The following is a 10058-nucleotide window of genomic DNA, read 5'->3' as shown; positions in this document are numbered from 1 at the left end:
AAAATTTGAGAGTAAAAAAAAAAAAAAAGAAAAAAAAAATCTCTTGACCAGTTTTCGATGCAGACTTAGGCCAATGGAAAAGATACACCCCTTAAATCCACCAGTTGACATCCTTTCCGTTAGCTATGGATTTCATAAGATCATCAAAGGTAAGATGGCTAGGTCACGTCCTCAGGTCTACTCGTAGTCTAGAGAGAACCATATATAGTTTACGTCAAAATAATTGACGGGAGAAGACTCCTTGGGCGCCTCCTGACACGATGGAAGGATTTGGTGACATCTGACCTCAGGCTACTAGATGTCGACCCGGACAATATGGGACAGTTGACGCAAGGAAGAAGAGAATGGAGGCGCATCGTAGTAACGGCCAAGGGTCTCAACAGGCCAATGGCGCCGGATTGGTAAGTATATATATATATATATATATATATATATATATATATATATATATATATATATATATATATATATATATATATATATATATATGCAAGCAATCACATCACCGTGATACAAAAATCCAAAATAACCACAGGAGAAAGGAAACTTGTAGACAGTAAGTACTTTCGTATATTCCATCTTCAGACTAAATGACAGAGAACAGAGTTGGGTTTTAAATATAAGGGTCAGGTGGCAACCATAGGGGGGAAGGGGGGAGACATACATATATATATATATTGTTGATTATGTAGCAGCTCACAGTGTGTCCCCGCCTTGATACGCTCTGGTTAAAGATTGTCTTATGTGACCTCACATGTTCCTGTCTTGTCTGCTACTTTTCTGTATATACGTTCCTACCCATTGTCATTCTGTATTCCTTGAAAATGCCTGAATAGACGAAAACGTTCGGAACATAGTGTCTTGTTTCCCGAGTGCTTGTCTGCGAAATCTTACATTCACGCGTTTTAGTGATTTGTGTTGCATATATATATATATATATATATATATATATATATATATATATATATATATACATTGTACATATATATATATATATATATGTATATATATACATTATATATGTATGTATATATATATATATGTATATATATATATATATATATATGTATGTATGTATGTATATATATATGCACTAAAAACCCACTGTTGATTGGATTTAAGAAAAGAAAGGAAATAGCGATTTCCGTATAAAATGAAAACTTGCTGTGATCCTTTTCAAATGGAATACAAAGACAAGAGAAAACACATATCTTATATACAGAGGAGAGAGGTGGAGTGAGGGAACATAGACATGTCATATCAGATAGCGTGTATGTTGCAGCGCGGGCTTTGTGGCAAGTCATCCGCTTTTACAATATAAGGAAGTAATTTATTAACTGCCAAGGTGGTTATATAATCAGGTGACCACTGTCCCTTTGAAATGTTAAAATTGGGGAATTGTTTAATTAAGGAAGATTCAATAATTTTCCTTTTGTAACTACATTTTGATTTGAAAATTATTTTGGCCTCGTCCCAATTTATGCGGTGATTATTGTTGGCGACGTGTTGAAATACCGCGGAGTTCTGTTGTGTGTATTTTACTAAATTCTTATGTTCTTTTATTTTGTTTTTAATTCTCTACCCGTTTGTCCCCAATACAGTTCATCACATCCTGAGCAGGGTAATTTGTAAACTCCGAGGTTTACGTCTTCTGTTGTTCTGTGATGAACGTTGACTGCTTTTCTGAATAAATTATTGGGATAACTATAAATGATTTTTATGTTGTCTTTTGGTAGCATTTGGGAAAACATTATTGATAGATTTGTTATAAGGAAGTTTTAGGCAATTTTTGTTCCATTTATGATGCTGAGATGGGTGGGAAGTGGATTTATAGTAACTGGTTTTGGCCTTACTTAAGGCTTTGTTTGTAAACCAGTCTGGGTACCCTAATCTTCTTAACTGATTTCGTATGGTTAAAATTTCTGAATCCAAATAAGATGGGCTGCATAGTCTTAGTGCCCTTAGAAAAAGACCCGAAGCAACACTATATTTGATATTGTCAAGATGGTGACTATAGAAGTGTACATAGCTCCCAGTGTGTGTGGGTTTTCTGTACACTGAAAGAAAGATGATCCTGATGTCTCATGACTAAGATGTCCAAAAATGGTAAACTATTATCCACTTCCCATTCCACTTTAGATTTAGTGTTAGCAGTTAGGAGGTTGGGTTTATTGAAGAAATCATTAAAGGAACCCCACTCTTCATCCCAAATCGTGAAGATGTCATCCACATATCTATACCAAAACATTCCGTGGGGTTTTATGTCCTGCAGAAGTACCGTCTCGAAATATTCCATGTATAAGTTTGCTAGCACTGGGGAGAGATTAGATCCCATTGAACAGCCAAATTTTTGCTTGTAATATTTATCATTAAACGAAAAAACATTTGTGCCAGCACATAATTTTGTTAATTTAATCATTTTATTTACTGAGATGGGAAGTTGATCCTGATAATGCTGTAATTTATTTTCCAGGAACTGGCTGGCACAAATGTTTTTTCGAGTCTTTTTCTAAGGGCACTAAGACTATGCAGCCCATCTTATTTGGATTCAGAAATTTTAACCATACGAAATCAATTAAGAAGATTAGGGTACCCAGACTGGTTTACAAACAAAGGCTTAAGTAAGGCCAAAACCAGTTACTATAAATCCACTTCCCACCCATCTCAGCATCATAAATGGAACAAAAATTGCCTAAAACTTCCTTATAACAAATCTAGCAATAATGTTTTCCCAAATGCTACCAGAAGACATCATAAAAATCATTTATAGTTACCCCAATAATTTATTCAGATAAGTAGTCAACGTTCATCACAGAACAACAGAAGACGTAAACCTCGGAGTTTACAAATTACCCTGCTCAGGATGTGATGAAGTGTATTGGGGACAAACGGGTATAGAATTAAAAACAAGAATAAAAAAACATAAGAATTTAGTAAAATATGCACAACAGAACTCCGCGGTATTTCAACACGTCGCCAACAATAATCACCGCATAAATTGGGACGAGGCCAAAATCATTTTCAAATCAAAATGTAGTTACAAAAGGAAAATTATTGAATCTTCCTTAATTAAACAATTCCCCAATTTTAACATTTCAAAAGGACAATGGTCACCTGATTATATAACCACCTTGGTAGTTAATAAATTATTTTCTTCTATTGTAAAAGCGGATGACTTGCCACAAAGCCCGCGCAGCAACATGCATGCTACCTGATATGACATGTCCATGTACCCTCACTCCTCCTCTCTCCTCTGTATATAAGATATGTGTTTTCTCTTGTCTTTGAATTCCGCTTGAAGAGGATCACAGCAAGTGATCGCAATATACGGAAATCGTTATTTCCTTTCTTTTCTTAAATCCAATCAACAGTGGGTTTTTAGTGCATTTACTAATGTGTTACGACATTACTGGACAGTGATATATACATATACATATATATATATATATATATATACATATATATATACATATACATATATATATATATATATATATACATATATATATATATTCATATATTTGTGTGTATGAATACCTATTTTACTCGTACGACGAAAAATTGGAGCAAATTTTGAGCAAATTAGAGGATTGATTGAACTACTTTTCTTGTTATTTAACCCACCAAAAGTTGTATGGGAGTTTAGCTAACCGATATAAAATCAGCTGGTTACAAGATCGGGATTGAAGAAAGTGAAATATGGTTTGTTGTTTCCGTAGATTTACAAATGTGTATGTTTAAAAACCAAGGTCAATTGTATATGAACACTGCAGAGCGAGCAAAAACGTGTCACCCTGGTAAACGAACTGGATTCTTAATTCCAATATATAGTTTACTTTAGTCACAAGAACTATAGTTCATTCTGCCATAGTATTCATGAGTATATTTTTCGACTGGTCTAAATGCATTCACTTAGAAATGTAGACAATGATAGACTTTTCACGTTCGAATTCAGTGGCTGTCCTGCATTTAACATAGCTATACAAACAAAAAAATTAGTTTGTTTAATCCCTGTATATGGACATGTTTGCACGAAACTTATAAAAAAAAAAACAGAGTGTATGAAATACATGCTAGATTTGAACTATCTTTCCAAGAGGTTCTTCTCCTGCCTTTGCTTGTCTTTCTTCGTCAAATTTGAGAAAAAAAAGGGACTTCATTAGACCCCTGTCTTCTTACCAACCACTGACATCCATCCATCAGCGCCCTGTTGGGGTACCACGGACACAAATAAAATCACCTGACGGCAGGGGAACGTGCCACCAGGCACGAAAGGGGTCAGGAAATCGCTTGACGTCAGACTGAATAGAACGACAAAGTGGAAATCTATTCCATTTAGGTGAACCAGACTGACCTGAATTGAATCGCCTGGTCTTCGCCATAATCAAATCTATGGAGGACGTCAGTGTCATCAAGAAGCCGTGGAAGGCTTTATTGTCTTTATTCAGGTGGTCTTCGTCCTCCTGCTAATACATTTTTTCTCAGGACGAATTATACCACCTGGCGTTAACATGGAACCATCTGAGCAGCCACCTGGCTTAAGGTGTGTGTGAGGTTGTTGAAGATTAATAAAATCGTCAGGCGGCTCTCCATTCCCATCCTCCTCCCCACCTTTTCCCTTCCCCAACCCGTAACACACTTAGGCATATTTGTCCAACAATGTTAAGAACAGGACCTTGTGTGGGGTCACGGTCCTTAAGGGGGGTCGTTCACATCGAGGTCCTTACGCACAGCATGCTACGATAGCTTATACAAATCGCGTCGCCCCAGTCAGAGGTTCCAAGTGTTTTGTCACGGGACTGAATAAAATCGCCTGACGACGTCAAGGAAAAGTGCCATCCGGTACGTCAGTGGGGTTTAAAAAAAAAAAAAAATGTGTCTGAACTGACCTCTCCTCTTTAGTGCGACAGAACAAAGTTCGTCCGCGTCGGGAACATCGATGATCATTAGGCTCGTTTTACCGGAATATTTTATGTGATAATGAACCTTATGCCCTTCCTGCTCCTGAACGCCTTATTCGCTCGATCAGTTTTCCTGTGTCAAGAGCAAATATTTTTTCATCTGACTGCCGTCAGTCGATTTTATTCTACTGATGGACTTCCCTAACCCTTCCACCTGCCCCCTCCACCTTCCACCGACCTCCTCCCCCTTCCACCTCCCCCCTTCACCTTCCACTTTCCTCCCCTTTAGACCGAAAGAGTTCAGACCGCGATAGGTGAAGTCTTGAGAGCCATTTCTTCAAGCCAACGACATTTTCTTTGTGATGGAGTCCATTACATGCTCCGCGGGGAGCTCCATCTTCGGGGGCGCAGAACCCTTTGACGTCTCTAAAAGCTTCCTTCGGCTGAATTTAATCACCTGACGGCAGTTGGGCTAAACGCCGATCGTTTTAAAGGTTAACGGGAGAATGTGTTTCGACCTCGGGAGTCGTGACAATAGAATTATGTTTGTGCGTACGTGTATGCGTATGTTTAAAGGTATGTACGGGAATGTGTGTGTGCACGGGCGCGTGACCGCAGACACACGCCTATATATATACATATATATATATATATGTATATATATATATAAGTATATATATACAAATACATATATACGAGCATTGATACCTACATAGTGAATATGTATACTCATGTATACCTATACACATACAATATACTCGTACGTATACACATATGTACAAATGGCTCTCCTTGGACGGCTGCTGACAAAATGGTAAAAAGTCTTTGATCTCATTAATACTAACGGATGTCCAGAAGAAGAAATAGACGAGTTAATGACGAATGGACAACCCTGAGACACGAGCCATATCTACAAGGCCGTGGAATTTACGTCAATGCTACGTAAACATCATATCACGAAAGGAAAAAAAAAAGAAGAAAAAAGTTATCCAGTAAATCTTGTGACGCTACAGATCTATACAAAGCGTCATTCTGGTCTACAAGAACGGGTGTCTCGCATCGATAAGTGTGGTTGGTCTTCAAGGAGTGAAGCTGGTACACAAGTATACTTGGACTACTGGAGACTGTCGTCGCTTGTTTACCAAGTGTACAGATTTCGGTGAAACTACGTTGTTGGATGATGGTAGTTGGGAGAAGAGTAGTTATTGTTCCCTGACACACACACACACACACACACACACACACACACACACACACACACACACACACACACACACACATACACACACACACACACACACACACATAAAACAATGGCGGGGACATCTTTGGTGATGTCAAATTCAATCCTGATGTACACAATGCCAGGGAAAGTACTCTATTTGCTACCTAATTACTGTACATCCTTGTCCAAGATCGTCGTGATATCTTGATGATGATTGCTCACAGGTAAAGAGTATACCTGTCATGACTCCGTCATTATAGGTGATGATGATAATGATTGTGGTGGTGGTCGTCGTGATGGAGGTGTTAGTGTTGGTGAAGGCGATAATAGTGGAGGTGGTGGAGGTGATGGTGGCAGTGATAGTTGTGGTGATGACGATAGCAGGTGAGAAGAGCCGAACGCACCATGAAAATGGAACGAATTGACAAAGAGAAAGAACGAAGAGGATAACAAAGAGGCGAGGAAAGAAAAGGGGAAGCTGACTGGAGATCGGAGTCAGAGAAGAGAACGGAGGTGGGTGGGGGGAGGGGAGGAGGAGGAGGAGGAGGAGGAGGAGGAGGGGGGGGGGAGAGGGGGTTACCGGAAGACCTGCTGTCACTCAACCGGCCCGCCACTAGGCGGCGGACAATTCCCAATCCGGTAGGTGGCCTGACAGTCGGGGAACCGCCACCAACTCCAACACCGTCACCAACACTAACACCGCCTTCACCACTACCACCACCACCATCATCACCACCATCAATGACTTAACCTCCATCACCTCTTTCACTACCAACATCACCTGACCACAAGTTGATAGGATGTCTCCTGACACCACAAGACGGGCGAGTGGCACTTACCACGACACGTTGGGAATGGAGCCCGGAGACTTATGTTCGATGACGCGAGGTCGAATCTCAACGGTGCCACTCAGGTCACTCCTGCTCTCGAGTCGTCCCTTCCGAACAGAGTGGTACTCGTCCCCCTCACCCACTCACTACAGCGGCCGCCGCCGATTTTATTCGTTTCTGTGGGGTCTTCAGCTGGGGAAGCGATTAGGACCCCACCGTCCGCCCCCAGTATGTATGTATATATATATATATATATATATATATATATATATATATATATATATATATATATATATATATACGTATATTCATACGCATAATGCACACACACACACACACACACACACACACACACACACACACACACACACACACACACACACACACACGTACATATGTAGATATTACAGTATATGTATGTATGTATGGAAAGTTATATTTGTTGTTCTACATTTGATCAAGAGTTGATATTGGAGGAGTGAACAATGTCTATGAATACATTTTGTTGAGTGTGGATGTGTGGAGGAGGGAGTGTGGGAAAGGCAAAGGATCTCAACATAATGGTCATGTCACTTCAAGTGACACTTCGTTGGGTGGCCAGCACCCACTCACACCGCTCGAACTCTTCAGGAAAAAGAACTTAGGCAGGCGAAGGCACCGACGCAATGAACTTCGATCTCTACTTCGAAGTCACTGTAGGTTTTATTCCAACTAAAGTTGGACAATTGTTTCCCTTTGAGAGCCTGAGTTTCCTTTTACTAAATTGATGTAATCGTTGATTTATTTTGTTTGTGTATTTTTTTTTTTCGTCACAAAGTCTTCATCAATGTAGCTGACACCAAATGTGGTGGAACACTTTCCAATTTTTGTCAGCAGTTTTATATCACATTTTATGAAGAAAGATGAGTCCAGAGTCGAAGACAATAGGTCGTGTATCAATATGGATAGATTTTTCTTTTTCATGTCACGAGTGCTTATTTTACTACGAGAAAGATTTCCAAGGAGAACTCATTCTTATCTTTTCCTTTCAGGACGGCAAGTGTCGGAATAGTCCTCCAGGTGGCATCCTAGACAGAAATCACGACCCCTGAACCTTCCTTAGAATGAGGGGGAGCTGGCTAATCCGTGAAACCTGAATCGAACTGAGACGAAGAAGCTCGACGTGTGTGTGTGATCAGGAAACTTCACTTCGGTCACCTCTCCTCCGCCGTGTTCTCCGTACTTCCAGTGGCGAACCTGAAGGTCGGGAGTGATGAGCCCACAGGAGGAGTTCTTGTACACCCGGAGGGGAAATAATGTTGGAAACTGAATCCTAAAGGAAAGGGACATACGTAAAAGGAGGAAATGAAGAAGTATGTTGGTTTCACATACAAGCATTATGCAGTAGGAGACTCTTTGAGGATCGGGCGTCCCACTAGGTGAATGCTTGGTGTCCTGACCATTCAAGGTATCGGTCGTTAAGCATCAGGGGCTTACCGGTAGAGTATTGGGAGGAGCAGCACAAGAAACCTAATTCTATTACACTGCTCATCCAGAAACTAGGGTCTTCCACGTCCTCTTCCTCTTCCTCCTGCTCTTCCTCTTTCCTCTTCCTTCTTGTACTCCTCCTCCTCTTCGTCGGATTTCTCCAACAGAAGGGGTCATCGAGGAACCAGATAGTCTTTTACAGAACGCATTCGACGAAAGAATTAACGCGTGAGAGTGAAGGTAACAATAACAACACGGCAAGGAAAGTGAAGGGTAACAGTGAAAGTGGATAGGATGATCACGTGGTAGACAACGAAACGAGCGTTCGTTTAGCGGTCTGTGTACAGAACAAAGTGGTTACGATCATTGGTGGATATAAGAAACAGTGAAGGTAACACCAGGTGGGTTTATATCACCAGTAGTCCAGTAGGGCCTTCTACAGAAGCCACAGTTCCAGTGAACGAGAACCCCCGAGTACAAGTACTAAAGAAATAAACGAATAATTAAAGAAATATATTGATCTGCATTATTGTGTTACTCCTTTAAAGGAATTACTAAAACGATAAGGGGAAGAAATTGACCTTCATCATCCTCCGACAGCAACGAGAGACCTAACGCATTTTAGGCGTGTCACCGTGACTGCGGACCCTGGTCACACGATCGTCCCCCGCCTTCGCATTCCGAATCTCCCGACCTCATGAGATAGACCACGAAAGGGGACCACCACTCCAAGACCGTCACTCTCGACCACGACTCCCGAAAGAGAGTTCGTGGGAGTCGCGGAGGACAGGAAAGCTTCTGTGACCAAAGCGCCATTGCCTGACCAACCCCTTGTGCCTCCGCCCCCGAGTCTTCGGCGGCGTCCCCGTCAGGAAGAAGCCCTGTTTGCCGCGTCTGCCAGGACGTCACCCTCAGCTCCCCCAGGACGGCAGGATCAAGAGGAGCAGTAGCACCCAGAGGAGCAGGAGCAGGAGGAGCAGCTGCTGCTGCTGCTCCGCCCTCGTGCTGGCTTCTCGGTCGGGATCCCGGCGACGACACGCAACAACTCGCGCGCCACGACGACGGGACTCCTCGACAACGCCGCCAACACCCTCCTCCTCCTCCTCCTCCTCCTCCTCTTCCTGCCACTCCACCCAACCTCCTCCTGCGGCAGTTCCACCTTACCGTCAGCAGTAACAGCAGCCGAAGGAGAAAGAGAAGAAGAAGAAGAGGACGAAGAAGACGAATCCCCACCCCCGTACCACCCGACGGGTCCAAGAGGATCCACAACCACACCGGACGGCCCGGTGAAGGTCCGGTAGCGCTGGTGGCGGGGCCCGTGTGTGGGGCCGCGCCGGGCCCTAGTCCCTCCTGCCGCGTTCCCAGCACCCGGTGGTCCGCGGGCGAGCCGCCTCCGAACCCAATGTTCTTCTCGTGACCCGCCATCGTCCCCCCCGCATTAGCCTCGGTATGACCCGTTTTCTTTCAAGCTGTCCTACCCAGACGCTCTCTTTCTTTCTCGCTTCCTCTGGCTCGCGCTCTCATGCCGTCCATCCCAAGTGGACCTTACTTCAGCACCTCTGCATAAGTCCCGCCTACTAAGCCCTATTTTCAGTTCTGAAGGTTACCTAAACCCATTATACTGGTGAACTATTT

At 42.4% G+C, this 10058-nt stretch overlaps 1 protein-coding gene across 1 annotated transcript in view; it reads left to right on the top strand.

Annotated features, from left to right (window-relative positions):
• The first annotated feature begins 9730 nt into the window (after positions 1-9730).
• LOC143030079 (uncharacterized) overlaps positions 9731-10058 on the top strand; it is a 53685-nt gene continuing 53357 nt past the window's right edge. The window contains exon 1 of the mRNA XM_076193281.1: positions 9731-9870. The gene's annotated coding sequence lies outside the window, so the exon portion shown is untranslated. The remainder of the gene's footprint in view (positions 9871-10058) is intronic.

The sequence above is a fragment of the Oratosquilla oratoria genome, chromosome 11, assembly GCF_046742065.1.
Source record: "Oratosquilla oratoria isolate Oo_2021 chromosome 11, ASM4674206v1, whole genome shotgun sequence".
NCBI classification, from domain to species: domain Eukaryota; kingdom Metazoa; phylum Arthropoda; class Malacostraca; order Stomatopoda; family Squillidae; genus Oratosquilla; species Oratosquilla oratoria.
This window is presented reverse-complemented; position numbering and strand designations above follow the sequence as displayed.